The sequence below is a fragment of the Agelaius tricolor genome, unplaced genomic scaffold, assembly GCF_023055355.1.
Source record: "Agelaius tricolor isolate 1412-34295 unplaced genomic scaffold, bAgeTri1.0.p SCAF_23, whole genome shotgun sequence".
Taxonomy (NCBI): Eukaryota; Metazoa; Chordata; class Aves; order Passeriformes; family Icteridae; genus Agelaius; species Agelaius tricolor.
Window position 1 is genome coordinate 3,651,103 of NW_027269283.1, and position 15,765 is coordinate 3,666,867.

General features: G+C 44.9%; 1 long non-coding RNA gene across 1 annotated transcript in view; it reads left to right on the forward strand.

Annotated features, from left to right (window-relative positions):
- The first annotated feature begins 2,808 nt into the window (after positions 1 to 2,808).
- The window catches only part of LOC139599509 (uncharacterized), a 31,158-nt gene continuing 18,201 nt past the window's right edge, over positions 2,809 to 15,765 (forward strand). The window contains exon 1 of the long non-coding RNA XR_011682251.1: positions 2,809 to 3,181. This is a non-coding gene — a long non-coding RNA (uncharacterized lncRNA). The remainder of the gene's footprint in view (positions 3,182 to 15,765) is intronic.

Sequence of the window (15,765 nt, forward strand, 5' to 3'; positions counted from 1 at the left end):
ATTGATTAAGCAGGGTGGAAACCTTTAAATCTCTGTGCATAGTGGGACACTGAATTGTCCTTGCTGGCACCAAATTTGTTCTATGCATAAATGTAGGGAATACTTTGCTGATGCCATCAATGCTGCTGGATATTTGTGAGCAGAATGAGCATCCCCACACAGAAAATGTGTTAATTGATGCATCAGTTACTACTGTAAGAGATCTGAAAGTTGCACATGGATTTGGAACTACAGTGAATGCTGTACTCAGTCCTGCAAAGCCAGTGAACAAACTAATGCCCCAGTGGGAATGAAAAATCTCCTGCTCCCATTCCTGACCTTGAGAAGAGGTTTGGGAGCAGGAAAGGTGTTTTGTCTCTTCCTGCTAAGTCAGTTAGTCCAGTAAAGAGGTTTCCTTGGGAAGGAAAAAGACAAATTCTGTAGTCAGTAAGTTATGGGCTGGTTTCTGGAGGGCAGTGAAGGGCAAGGTTGGGTTAGACTCTATCAGGGAGACTTGCCAGGCTACATTTGCTGACAGTGATTGGAGCTGTCAATGAGAGTGACACTGGGGAGCGTCCACCAGCATGTTTAAAACATGCTCTGTGAATTCAGATGTGAAGGAGGCCAGAGAAGATATAAAAGATGTGGAAGGGACATGGGGGCTCCTCCCTAAGGTGAGATTTTGGATGCAATGACCTGTTTCTGTCAGGCTGTGTTAAAGTAAATAGGTTAATAACTGTTTTTGGTTTTACCATTAATCCTGCCTTTGATTAGCATTTATGTTTATTCTTCAGTTTCACTTAGACCCATGTTTACCAAAGGACTGGTCAGAGGTGAATTTAGCAAAGAAAAATAATTCAACGAATCCACCCTAATTTCAGTGTAACCTGACAGATTTTGCAGGAATGTTGTTGCCACTGCAGAGCCAAGGTAGGGTTGATCCCTCCTTCATTGTGTCAGTGATTTGGGGTATGGAACAACCAGGTGTGGTGCTGCTGTGATGGGACTGGCTCAGCACTGGGAGCACTGCAGAGCTTTGTGGATGCCAAACACCCTCCTTTGCTTTGGGATGGAAGGGCAAAAAGGTCAAAGGGCTCTACCCTGTGCTGGAGAGTTTGTTTCTGCTGAGTTTTTAGTTTTAAAAATAAATTTATCTGTTGTAAGAGAGAACAATTGTCTTGGTTTAGTTGGCCAGGTTCTCTTATGTTTAGCCTAATTTATGAGAAGATAAGGAATCCCTGGTCTATGCAGTTCCCTCTAGTGCAAACATGAGGGATGAAGCCAAAAGGCAAAGCTGAGCTTGGGGAAGACAGAAAAGCAGTTTCAATGCCATCATGTTATCTCCACAAACCCTGCACTTCATAGTCCCAGGCAGAACCCAGCACCTTCCTAAAGGGAGAGTGTCTGAGGGGCAGAGAGCTGCAAAGATAGAGGGGCAGAAAAACCAAACCAGGGCAAGAATAAATACTGGTCATTCAAAGCCTGAAGAGGATGGAGCATGTGGTGATTGGATTATCAAGCCTTGGATCTGTAAATAAAGGTGCCATGTTTATTCCCTTTGGGGCCCCATTGTCAAACTTTCCCCCCTTGTCAACCAGAGATAGCTGTGGTTTGTCTGGGAACAAAGAATGTGCCCCTTTCCCAGGGCCTGACACAGCTGTGGGGATGTGGGTAGGACAGGGAAAGGTGCACTTCAAATGGACCTTTTCAGGAGGTGAACTCATTGTCACTTCAAAGAATCAGATGATTTACTGTGTCTGTTTATGGGCAGAAAGTAACATCTTTATCTTTCTGTGGTGTGCTTAGGAGAGACATAACAGCCTGGTCATGTGCTGGAAAGAAATGACTCATTTCATATTGGGTCTGAGTGAAACGAATGTATTACTCATTTTTATGCAACTCTAGTAAATTGTACTTATTAAAAAGGAGGGGGAGGGTGGAGGAGGGACTATTACCTAAAGTCTAACCAAGATGTACTAGAAAATTAATTTAGAGATATGGTTGACCTCAGCTTCCTCGTAATGAAAATCTGCTGACAAATCTTGTGATTTTGTTACTCTTTTTAAAGCAGCCCTTGGGACTGCTGGTAGTTCAGGTGTCAGGACCAGTTACTCATTCAGATCCTGGCTGGATGATTTTTCCATTGTTCTTCCAAAGAAAAACTTCATATTCAGTCATGCTTTGGGCTTTCTGCACGGCCTGTTGCTCCGAGTTCAGCCCCATTGCTGAGGGCTGCTGGTGGGGTGTGAAGGAGCTCTGCAGGCTGCTGAGCTGTGAGCAGGGCTCCAGCAGCTCTGAGCATGGTGGTTGCTGCCCTGATGGTGCTGAAATCCTCCCGTGAGTCTGTGTGCCAGGTTAGGCTGATCTCTGCCTCACAGCCCCTCGTGGGTTTTTTGCTGACTGTCCTCTGCTTAGAGCAAATAAAGCCCATTCTCCTTCCCAGCACTATTTATCATTGAATTCTGATTAACTGCAGTACCATATTCAGAGGAGGCAGGAAAATGGCAGCACTTTTCAATTAGAGCATCCAGAACAACCTTGCCACCTCTTTCACAATCATTGCTTTTATTTGCAGAGGTTAAGATCATTTTTAGCAGCACTGAGAGCTCTTTTCCTCCAGTGCATATGCACAGAAGCCCCTCACACTGCTAAGCTGAGACTCAGATCACCACGGGTTCTCTGTTCTCTGGTGTCCTGTTCTTCCATCAGTGATTTCCATCTGTATCTCTGAGCTCTCAGAATAACAGGTCTGTGCTGCCTGGCCAGAGCTCACTGCTGGGCATTTTAACCTCCTCCTCTCTCTCTGTGAGGTTTATGGAGTTGGGATGGAGCTGGTGGCTTGGTCACAGGGCATTGAAATAAGCTGGCATCTGTTCTGCTCTCAGCAGATACACCACAACGTTGCTGTTCTGGGAGCAACCAGACATTATCTGGTGTGGGTTTTGGTGAGAATTGAACTTGTGAAGGGACTAAGAAGAGTGGATATGATATTTCATATTAGGGAATTGGTTTTATCTGTGCTTTTTTTTTTTTTTAATGGGGTTTGTGTGTTTATATTCTAAATCAGTCTTTTCACAGTTGAAAAGAAAGGAGCCTGGCAGCAAGCAGAGCTACTAAAGAATTTCAGTGATTCTGGCTGGTTTAAGGAGCGAGCAGACACTTTTCTGAAACTGAAGAGATCTAACCCTTGTCCTTCAGTCAGGTAGGCTGTAAAAAGCACTTGTGCTTCTGGGAGCCAGGACTGAAAGCAAACCTCAGCAGAGCCCACAGAGCCCTGCAGCTCAAGGGGTTGCAATAGATTTGTCTTAGTGGCTGTGTAAGAGAGACTGGTTAGGAAGCACCTGGAAACTTATCTAATTTTCCCAGCTATTCCGGTTCATCTAATGAAAGATCTCATTTCTGCCTACACACACTGTTGTGCCTCGGTCCTTAGACCCTTGGTGTTGAAGAAAAGCAGTGCAAGAAAAATATTTACAAGACAAAATGGAAATCTGGTTTCCTCCTGTTGTCAGTCCCAACTTTACCCCAGTTCTCAGAGGACTAGGAAATGTTGTGCTTTATTAATGCCTAAGTAATGATGGAAAAAAAAAAGGTTATTTTCATTTTTTAGGATTTTGTATTCACTTTACACTTTGTCAGTTAAAAAAAATGGCTGAGGTTTGCTAGCAGAGAACCTCTGGTGTGTTTTCAAAGGCCTTGGTGTGTAGCATAGTGCTTCTGGTATATATTTAAAAATTGTAAAGATTTTCATTGTTGCATTTCTAATTAAAAGCTCAGTGAAATGTAGGAGGTTTTACAGCAGAAAATTGAAGTTAGAAAAGGATTATAGCCATAGACAGAAGCTCTGGAGACCTAAGCAAAGTGAAACCAGGGTTCAACAAATTCCCTGCATCTTTATGAAAATCACATCTATGAGTCAGCAAAACAAGCTTCTCTCTCATCTAAAAATGTTCCTCTTGGCCATGCTCACAGCTGTGGTGCTTCCAGGGCCGAGCAAGGCGGGGCTGGGGCGGGCACAGGGCTGGGCTCCCTCCCACCTTGGGCTTTGGGGCTGAGCCCCCGGCTCCTCTGGAGGCTTGCAGGGGTGCTGGCCATGGCCACGGGGCTGTGCATGGAGCTCCCTCTGCCTCCATGCCTGGTGATCAGTCAGGAGCTGCTCTGGGGCTGCAGCTCACCCAAACCCCTGGCACAGACCGTGCCCAGCCCCTTGCTCGCCCCCTTGGTCGTACACACAAACAGGGGCAGCTCTGGCAGTAGGAGCTGTGGGTGGCTGGTGTCCACATCAGTGGGATTTTGCATTCTGGTTGTGGCTAGGATTGCACTAGCCCTTTGTAAATTTATTTATTTATTTTTATTTTTTTTTTACACCATTGTGGAATTACTCCAGGCATCTGACTTCTTCTGTCAGCCTTTCCTTGGCAGAGCAGCCTCACCTCCCCAGCAGCGTGACTCAGGATGCTTGTCTTGCTGGCTAAGGCTTTCTCTCCCTTACTCCATGTCACCATTCACCCTTTCCCTCCCTCCTAGCTCCTGGTCTCTGGCATGTTCAGCAGCAGAGCTCGTTGAAAAACACAACCATCTCCTTTGGTGTTGCTCTGCCTTTGACATTCCCACCTGCTCCTCTGAGCCGCCCTTCCCTGAGCAGAATCCCAAACGAGCTCCTTTGCCTGCTAATGCAGCCTTAAGACCAAATCCCTGAGATCTCTCCTTCCTCACAGAGGTTAAAGAGAATCGTTTGTGAGAACTTGAGCTTTCTGCCAAGTTAAAAGGGAGGAGATCAATGGGATCTGGGCAGCCCTGACACTGCCCCGCAGGTCACGAGCCCTTCCAGTGCTGCCTGAATCACAGAGCTGCTTCGGTTGGAAGGCAACTCTAAAACCATAGAGCCCAACTGTTAATCTAGCACTGCCAATTACACCATTAAACCATGTCCCTAAGTGCCACATGTCCCATTTGCAAAGATTCAGGGAAAACTGAATGTGGGTGGGAAATGCAGGGATGCCTCAGGTAGGAGGATTTGCAGGAATTTATTTTTTTTTTTTTGCAAGGAAGCTGCTGGTCCAGGATGGCTGTCTGGCTGAATTCCAGAGTCAATGCCATCTGAAGGTAACCAGGCATGGATTTCTTATCCTTTTCCATTCTTATTAGCAGCCTGGAAGTGGGCATGGAGGAGAGCACTGGGGTCCTGCTGGTGGGGGCTCTGAACTGTGGGCAGGTGCTCAGTGTGAGCCTGGCCAAGGGCTCATCCAGCAGCTCAGCTGCAGGCAGGGGCTGGCAGGGACTCACTCAGCCTGCCTGCTGCTCCCTGGGGCTCCCATGGCTCTCTGCCACCTCCATGGAGGTCTCCTTCAGTGAAACCTTCAGCCCATTTTCTCCCCAGAACAGCACCTGGGTGATGTCCCAGAAGAGCAGGGTCTGGATATCAGCAGTGACCTTCAGTGGGGAAACCCTTGGGAATGAGGCCATGGAGAGTGAGGGTGCAGCCTGGGAGATGAGGAGCTCAGGTGCTGCTTTTTGGTTTTGTTAAAGGCAATCTGTGCTAACTACAAATAGGTTGTGCAAAAACAAGACAAATAATAGACTAAATGTGGTTTAAGTTAGGCAATGGTAGCAAAAATAGGGGGATTCATTGAAATAGGGATTTCTTGAAACTGGACTTAAAAGTCCATCTTAATCTGGTGCCTGTGCTCCATTCATCATGTGGTTCTCTGGTCATCATTTTCAGGCCTGCTGACCCCTGAGCATGCAGAGGCTTGTGCAGATCTGGAGATGTATTTCCACCATGTCTGTGCAGGCATTCCTGTTAAAACCAGGGTTGAACTCATTAGGAAAAGGGAGTGAAAGGGAATAAGGAGGGCCACCAGGTCTGTTTGGAGTAATTCATGTGCTCTCTGAGTGGGGCTGTGCACACCTTTCCAGTCCTGTCTTTTCTGCTTAGCAGTGGAGGCTAAGGCAGGGGTCTTGAAAGGCAAAAATCTGGTTTCTGTTTCAGGCTGTGCCACTGTAACATGCTTTTTAAGAGGGCTGGTGGAATATGCTTTTCCCACAAGCAAAGGGAAATGCACTCAGAAGGGAGAGTTAAGAGGCAGCCAAGGGGAAGAGGAAAGGGGTGATGTGATCTCATAGCCGCTGACCTCTCTTGTGCAGCCATATCTCCCCTTCTCCTGGGTACCCTGAGAAACACCCAGCCCTCCACAGAACGGATGTTCTCTGACTATTCTCCCCCACACCCTTTTTTCCCCTTCCTTTAGCCCTTGATCTGTTTAGAAATTCCCACTTGTTTGCCTCTCTGGTTTCCATAACCTCACTGACACTGAGGCACTGAGGAGAACCCAGGGTTAGTGGCTTGGCCATGCAAGTTCAGCTCAGTCCAGCTCTGGGCAGCTCAGTGTTCGCCCTTCCTTTGTTTTTTGGTTTGGGATTTTATTTTTTTTTTCCACTACCATGTCCATTTCTGCAGAAGCAGCTGACACTTGAGTCACAAGGCCAGAGTCACAGATCTACCAAAGCTCTTAATACCCAGTTGTATGTTTGAGTGTGCATTTTTTTTTTCAGGGTAAGTACATCTTTTAGGGATGGAATAACAGTTTGTCCAAGAATCAACAGTCTTCAGGGAGCCAAATAGCCTTGCAGCCAAGGTTTGTGCTCTTTCCTTGAGGTTTTGGGGATGAGTTGCTTCCCTGTCCTCTTACATAAAAGAGGAGCAAATTGTCAGAATAAACACATTTTTAAATATACAACACCATCAGTCAGAGCTTAAGAGGAGCTCATTGGCTGGAAAAGAGATCAAGGCGACCGGGAATTTGGATGGCCTGACCGAGGAGTTTGGACTAAAAGGTTCTTTTTCATTCACTGGAGCTTGTAATTTTTTTCTCTCTCTCTATTTTTTTTTTTCCCTTAGGTAATCAGCCAGGAAAGGAAAAAATAAAAATCCTCCCCCTTCCTGAAGGCAGTGAGTCTGGACTCAGAATCTTATTTTGCTGTTTTATAATTTCTTTTTTTTTTTTCTTTTTTTTTTTTTTTTTCCCCACAAAAACAGATTGCTACTGGATATGAGTCCTTGCCTTGGAGCTCACCAGAGAAGCAGCCAGCATGCAGCTCTGCTGTCTGGAGTGGTTCTTTACTCTCTGATTCACAAGTCAGTGACTAATTCAGGTTTAACGATGGTCATCTGAAGATCAGACCCTCAGGGTTAGGTCAGCTTTAATCAGCCCTGCCTGGGGAGGGAGCTCTGGTAGGAATTGGACTGCACAGAAAATCCTGGGGTACTGATTTTTGGTGAGCTGCAGGGCATTTCTGTATTCTGTATTGTGTTCTTCCAGCTGGTTGCCCTTGTAGGGAGGAGGGATCCTTGCAGCTGTTCTTTCTCAAGGTGCCATCAGGACTCTTCCAGGACAAATCCCTGCTTCCTGGGCATAGCTAGGTTTGCAGCTTTCCCTGTGATTACAGCAGGACAGGGGGAGAGGCAAGGTGGGAGCAGCTTTCCTGTGTTTGCTCAGAGCAGCAGGGCACTGTCTGCCCCACCAACACAAAGCAGTTGTCTGTGAAATTTCATTAAATGTACAGGCAGCAATTGTTATTCCAGAGCAAGGAGAGGAGGTGGAAAGAGGCTGAGGTCCAGCTAGGAGTTGGCTAGCCTAGTTCTTGGATTGTTTTCCACACTGTGGTTATCCTTATCTGCATCTGGAAACTGGAGTGTGTTGTATGTGTTTGTAAGAGCAAGCGGATGTGTGAAGTGTTCTGGCAAAGTCAGAGACCTCATTTTCCCCTCAGTATAATGCAGCCTGATTAGATTGTTATTGACATGATGAGAACCTGCTAGGCTTGTTACATCTCTGTGGAAAGGCATCTGCCTGTTCCTTTTCTCCCTTCTGCCTGGAAGGATTGCAGAGCTGGAAATGGGAAGGACCTTTCAGATGGCAAATCCAGCTGGGAAAGCACGGTGTGCCCACCAGCTGATCAGCAGTTTGACATTGTATGTGGAGCTGCAAGCCAATTAATATCACTTTGGAACTATTAGGAATTCCCTAATGGGCAAAAAAGTAAAAGAAAAAAAAAAGTGAAAAGGAATAACCCACAATAAACCCCTCAAAACTGCTGTATTTTGGTAGATGTTTTTCATCCTCTAGATCATTGCTAACCTGACTTACTGGCAGTGTTTGGGTGATCAGATTTGTCTGATCATGTCAGAAATGTGCAGTGCTCCACGAGCTTCTACAGCTTTAACTGTTCAGGCTAAAGAAGAGAGGTGTGTGCAGAGCCCAGAGGGGGCTGTGGATGCCCAGAGGAGGCTGTGGATATCCAGAGGGGGCTGTGGCTCTCCAGAGGAGTTTGTGCATGTCCAGAGGAGGCTGTGCATGTCCAGAGGGGGCTGTGGATATCCAGAGAAGGATGTGGATGGCCAGAGGAGTTTGTGCATGTCCAGAGTGGGCTGAGGCTGTCCAGAGGAGGCTGTGCATGTCCAGAGAAGGCCGTGGATGTCCAGAGGAGGCTGTGCATGTCCACAGGAGGCTGTGCATGTCCACAGGAGTTTGTGCATGTCCACAGGAGTTTGTGCATGTCCACAGGAGGCTGTGCATGTCCAGAGGAGGCTGTGGCTGTCCACAGGAGGCTGTGCATGTCCAGAGGAGGCTGTGGATATCCAGAGGAGGCTGTGCATGTCCAGAGAAGGCTGTGGATGTCCAGAGGAGGCTGTGGCTGCCCAGAGGGGGCTGTGGATATCCAGAGGAGGCTGTGGCTCTCCAGAGGAGTTTGTGCATGTCCACAGGAGGCTGTGCATGTCCAGAGGAGGCTGTGGCTGCCCAGAGGGGGCTGTGGATGTCCAGAGGGGGCTGTGGCTCTCCAGAGGAGTTTGTGCATGTCCAGAGGAGGCTGTGGCTGTCCACAGGAGGCTGTACAGCCCTGTACCTGCCCGAGCTGCTCCCCTGCAGTGTGTGCTGGTGGGGATCTCCCCCTGATGGCTCTGGGCAGCTGAGTGTGTCTGTGCTGCTCTCTCCACTCCAGCTGCTTCCTGCTGGATTAGCTCAGGTATTTCTACCTAGTGCTGCACAGTGACTTCTAAATAAGAGCAAGAGAGGATGTGGACTAAGTGCATTAAAACCATTCTCCTTCCCAAAAATGGCTCTTGTGAGCTTTGCACCCTGAGATGGTCAGACAATGGCAATTCTCACATTCAGGATTTGCCATTGCAGGATGAGGACAGACTCAGTTTAATATCTGTGATGTTGCTCCCTTTGATCACAGCTGACGCAACCTCAAAAATCCTCATCCTGAAAGCTCTCTGAAGACAGATTTGTCTCCAAGAATGATTTTGGGTTCAGCAAAATTGCATGTTTCAGTGAAATGATATTTCTTTTCGCCAGCTTATTTATATTCATCATAATTGTCTCACTGTGATGCCTCCTATTCATTTGCTGGATCCACTTGTCTTGCATCTTGTTCTGACTCTGAGTGCTTTTTAGGGTAAGCCTGCCTTTTGAGAATATGCATGATTGGTACCATTGGAATAGTTTTCATGTGCTTGCAAGAAGTGCATTGCTAAGCAAAGCAAGCAGAGGAGCTGGGAGAGATGAGTGGAAAATGACTACGTGAAGAAAAGGGAAGAATTAAAATAGATGGCAAGGAGTTAATCAAATAAACAAAGGTTCATTTTTTAAAAAACCCTCTTGCTCTTTTTTTTTTTTTTTTTTTCTTTCTTTGAATAATCTCAATCTGATAATGATTGCACTGGCCAACCCTTGATACCTTTCTGTCTGATTACAGCTGGGTTGTAGAGGTAGTGATGAGTTACCACAACAATCTATTACTGGCAGTATTAATTAATGCCCCTCATTAAATTAAAAAGGGCAGAGATGGGAGTATTTTCAGGCTGTTCCTCACTTATAATTATTTATTTTAATTTTTTTTTTTTAATTTTCCAGAATGTTGTTCTCCTGAAAAGGAAAGCTCTTTAGTCTTGATGTTCTCTGGGTTTTTTTCCCTTCTATAAATTCATGCTTTGAGGAGAGTTAATTTACCACACAAAGAACCTTTGAAGGTCATGTTCAGTGCCTCTAACACTGTAGAGAGGATCTTTGAGAACAGCTGTTTGACTGTGCAGGTATTGGTGTTGTTCTGTATTGCTCTATGAATCAGATGCCATTTACCTACCAAAAGAGTGGGCACCTTTCTGGCCACTGTGTGCAGATACCAGAGATGAAATCACTGTATATCAAAACCCAAAAAGCAGGAAGGACCTGTCACTTTGCCCAGTCCTGGCTTGCAAAGCTTTAAGGGAAGGCATTTAGATGTGGATGGAGAAGGATCCTTCAGAAAGGCTGGATCTGTGAAGGAATTACTGCTTGTGTGAGTTTAGCAGAAATATGTTCTGCTGCACTGGCTTTGTCTGTCATTCTGCAAGAGTTGAGGGGGAATTTTAGGTGTTTCTGCATTTACTGTAGAGGATGAGTTTTCTCAAGGACACAGACCTGTAATTTGGCAGAGCTGTTCAATGATGGGGAAAAATAGTTTGCTTACACCTAATGCAGGAGTAAAAAGACCTTTAAGGGCTCTGAAAAGTTTCTCACAGGATAAGAGCTCTTGTTCTGGAGTTGCTTGAGGCCTTTTAGTGCTGTGGAACTTCCCCTCCATGACCACAGACCCTGTAAATTGCACAGGGGAACAACATAAAAATCTGGTGTTCTTCACAGGAGAAAAGCTGTTGGGAATACCCTGAGGACAGCTCCAGTCCCCTACATTTTTGGCTATTATATATAATGTGGTTAAACCAGAAAATTTTCAGATTATCTATAAGCATGGGATGCAGACAACAGAAGGTGCCAAGTACTCCCCCACACCCTTGAAAGGTGATGTAAAGAAGAAAAAGCAGGCTAGAGTTACTTTTGGGCACTGTGTGAGTAACAGAGTGGGATATAAGAACATCTAGTTTCTCTTTTAAGTCTTCTCTGAATGCACTTTGTGTCAAGTGCAGGTTTTCCTCTCCCATCAGACAACCTGCCACATGTGCTGCACATTGATGAATACCAGCTCTGCCACATGTTTCCTGGAAAACAGCACATTATGTTACTCCTCGTTGTAACTTTCCTTAAAATCAAGTACAAACCATGTTTCAGTCATCACAAATAAATAGAAAAAGCTCTGAGACTGGGATCATCTGTGTGCTGTAGAGGGGAAAGATACTCTCCCAGTGTATCCTACAGCTGCCCGTGCTCCTTTACTTTTACAACCCATATTTATTTATGAGTATGGCTGACCAGAGGAATAGTCTGGTGACATGCTTTCCTTTAATCAGTCCTTTGACTGGGATAAGTGAGTTTTAGAACTTTTTTCTAGCACTTGACTGACTCCCACCATATTAATCTGTGATTTCATTTAGATGGTCAAAGTCCCAGCACAGGCAGGCTAAGGCAGAGGGGTCAGTGTGCACCTTATTTATCCAGTACACAGTGAGATCCTGGCAATATTTCTCCATCAGATCCCAAACCCTGGAACTCACAGATCTCACAGAATTTCAGAGCTGTTCCTTTCATGAGGTTTATTTGTGTGGCACTCATGTGATCCCCACTTCAGGCTTTGGTACCTGCTTACAGTTCATCTGCTCCATTCCTGCAGCTTTTTCTTGCTCCTCAGATGTGGAGTTGCCATCCAGCTTGTGGCTGTCTTCACCTGGCCCAAAGCATGTGTGAGAAGCTCCTGCCCCTGATGTGAGACCACAGCTCTGACCATCCCCTGGCAATCTGCTGTGGTGGAGCTCACAGAATGTAGAAGGAGGAGGTAGATATGGAAATTGCTCCTTCATAGCAAGCATTGCTCTGGGAGCTTGCATTGCTGTTTTTCAGTCTGTGACTTGTGTGAGGGAGCACAAAGGCTGTCATTCAGTGGAGCTGGTTGGTGGTTTGGTACTGATCACCAACCACTGGGCCTTTTTCAAGTATAAAGTGCTGCAAATGCTCCATCTGCAGAAGCCATAAAGTGATTGCTGGGCTTCAATGCTCTGAAGACATTGAGTGGAGCCAGATGAGTGTAACCTGAGATCCTCACTCTGAGCCTCTGGATTCAGAACCACATTTGATCCAAGTTTACACTTGAAGTGTAGTGGAAATAGGTTTGAAGGGAATGCCACGACTCTCTTCAGACTGTGCTGGTCAGCTGCTGGCATCAGGATGTGTGGCTGAGACTTGCAGTCTTCTTGCATCAGCCCTGCTGCCTCTGAATGAGCTGAAGGAGAAGTCCATGGAGAGCCTCTCTTGGTGCTGTTCTGAACAAGGCACTCAGAATTACAAATATTCTTGACTCTTCCTGGTGTTTCACATCAAAGTGTCACAAGGTGCAGATATGACAGCTGGCAGTCTGCTGGTGGGGGGAAGAATCCCACTTCTGCTTGGCATCTTGTTGGATGTAGGAGCAGTTGTGTGCTTGTAGTCTCAGTAGCTTTACTATTGATTTTAGCAACAAAAATAAAATATCTACAGGAGCACACAAGATTTACAGCAACTCAGAAGCTGAAACAACTGTTTTGTTTCTTAGTAGTGGTAGAGAGTGGGGCAATACCTGGAAAAGAAGTCATTAGAGCTTATTTCCTTTGGGAAATACATTCTTCTGCCTCAGAAATGTCTGTGTTTCCAACTGCTTTTCTGTCTGTTAAATAATGTGGGCGTATGATTTGAGTCCTGAGACATAAGGGATGTAAGCATGTACCTGAAATTAGGCATGTGTGTGCTTTCTGCTGAGTAAGTGTGTCCTAGTCAGGTATTTAAATTTTAAATGCACTGGGGCCCTCACTCATAAAGTAAGCAAATTTCAGCCTAGACAGCAGTGGGAGGAATAAACATTGAGCTCAAAACAAACTGTTATCAAAGTAGCTCTTCAGACTATGTAGAATTACACTTTAAGATGGGCAGAGCATCTTTAAAGCCCTTTTGCAGTAGCTAAGAGCTTACACATTAGCTTTCATGAGAGGCATTAGAGATGTCTGTGAATATTATATAAACACCAGCCTGTTTGCAACAGTTTATAAACTTAAATATTTTATAAGAAAATACTGAACATTTAACTTGCCTTGTATTTTTTATACAGCAATAAAAACACCATTTTTATCAAAAGTTGCTGGGAAGGCTGACTAATAATGTAACACTTCATTATAAACTAGGAGGAAAGTTCACTGGTCTAGAATTAATAAGGTGTATAATCTGTACAGGAATTTTTACAGTACAGGGGGAAGCAGCTAACTTTGGCTTTGCTTCTGCATAAAGATGCATGTAATTTGTGAGAATGTGCTCTGATGCATCTTTATGTCTCTGTGGCTAAAGAGGCTTCTGTGGTTTGCAGCTGGACATTGCTTGGAAAAGGAAAATACCACGTCCTCACATGAGATAGATGCATGGATCTGGATGTCTTTGCTAAGTGACCTCCCTGCAGGAGACAGGAAATATCAAGTTTTAGACCTGAGCATCTTCTCCCAGCATTTTCTCCCAGTTATAAGTGTCAATGGGAGCTGCATTCCCAAAATGGAAAAGTGTAAAGCAATGAGTGAGCAAGGTTTGGGACATAACCCTTGTTTTCCACAATTTGCTTTAACATTTCCAGCAGGAAGGCAACAGCTTTGCCCCCTCCAAACAGGGCAGTTCTGTACTGCAAGTGAAGCACCATGCAGGCTTCTGGGGACTTTAAATACAGTCTGCCAGGCACTCCTGAGTTTCACAGCTATCAGGCTTAAGCAGCAGCTGAATGCAAGTTTGAAAATCACAGCTCAAAGGAATACTTAAGAGGAGGAAAAGCTTCAACTTCTAATTCCTTTTAAATCCGTATTTTGTTGTAAGCTCAGCTTTAATTTTTTTATGTGTTTGCTGATTATTGCCATTGCTCTGATTTTACTGATTGATTTGGTAATTTTCATTGTTTTTATTGCCCAAATATCTTTATCAAGATTGACCTTTCATGCAAACATTCACTTGGCTTTCAGCAGAAATTCAACTTCTAATTTTGTAGGTATTTAGGTGGTTGCTTCTTTTCTATACTCTATACTAACAGTTGCCCCAAGGGTGTTGTTCCCTTGACATCTATTCCTCGAGAAAACTCCTTCTCCAGCAAGTGCTATAGGCCAAGCTGGGATGACACAGTAGTAGAAATTCTTGGTCCTCTCTAATTGCCACTATTGATGAAGTGAATATGTGTAACAGGAGGAGAAAACTCTCCATGATTCTTAAATTCTTATCCTTTGTTTTCTCCAGAACACAGCAACCCATCTAGGATGTAATTCCATCTGCAAGCCTGAATGCATATTTTTTACTCTAAAATTTGCATAGCACTTGGTCAGTTAGAGCAGAAGAATAAACAGCATCTGAGATTTTGAATTATTTAGGAAAGTACCTTTACCCATGGAGTGATAAGACTGTCCCTAAATGACCCACCAGAACTAGGTGTGAAAGAATTAACGTATTGTCCCTTAAAAGGAGACCAAAGCATTAACTGCAAGGTTCCAGAGTTACAGGGTATTTGTACCTCTTAATTCTTCCAGGAATCATGGAACTGGCTTTGCTTAATGGAAGATCATGTGTGTTGAAAGGGAAATTCCTTTCAGATCTACACAGACTTCAGGTCAAAAATTTGTACTGGCCAAAATTGTTATTCCAGTTGACTAAGGTAGGCTGAAAAATGGTGGCCAGGAAAATGCATGCTCTGGAATAAATGATAGTGCTGATGTGGCCAGATGTCACACATATGTATGTCAGGATTCATTCCTACAGTTATTTCCACTTTCCATTGGCATAAACATTGTAGAAAATAAGGTTAGCACTTGTGCCATCTACAGAGCAAATGCCAGTGCCAGCCAGAGCTGTGCAATGTTTTGTGTGTTTTTCCTATAGCTTGAACAGGAGTGTGGCTTCCTTAGAGCATGGAAATGTTGGAAGATCTATAACCAGGCTTGTCTCCACAGCTTGAAGTGTTCTGCAGGCAGTTCTTTTCTATAATTGTGTATCTGTGTTTTTATTTGGAATAATTCAGCAAGCCATCCAGTCTCCTTTGTTTAATGATTTTATCAAGCCACCTTTAAGCTGTGAGGATGCAGTGGGTGAGAGATGGTCCTTCATCCCTACAAGTTTTCTTATTTTTTAGCAAGGTTTATGAGCTCCATTTGAGTCGTTGGAAGCTGAGGCACTGGATGACTTGGCCAAGGTCATACAGGAAATTTGGGATGGAGAACCAAACATATGATTGCTGCTGGTTTCCAAGCCAGCGCTCAAACCACTGGGCATCCTTCTTAATTTCCAGCCTTTTCTGGCATTGCTACCAACTTTCTGGTCCAATTCCTCAACCACGTTGTGCCTCTCCTTTGCTCCTGTTGCGCGTAAATCCAACCTCACAAGGTAACATATCGAAGCAATCAGTAGGTACCCAGCAATTTCCTCAGCCAGTTTCACTTTTTCGCTTCATGACTTGCCCACCAACAAATTTATTTCTTGCTTGGAGCATTTCACTGAACTGTTTCTATTCAAAAGTATCTGTTAGCACTTTGCTAAGCCTCAGACTGAACATCTTTGATCCACCCATTTCAAGATTAGATGGATGACAGAACCCAAACTCTAGCTCCAAAAACATCCATGTTTTGGAGGTATATTCAAAGCCCAAGCTTGGATTTGGCTCTCAGTGTGGTTACTTTGATCTGTCTTCAGAACTGGATGCCTTGTCCTGTGACATCTCTGTTCCTAGCACAGAATCTCGTGTTCCTATCTGTGTGAGAGCTCTGAGACACGACGGGTGCTCCGTGCACCCCGTGTGGGAAACGGC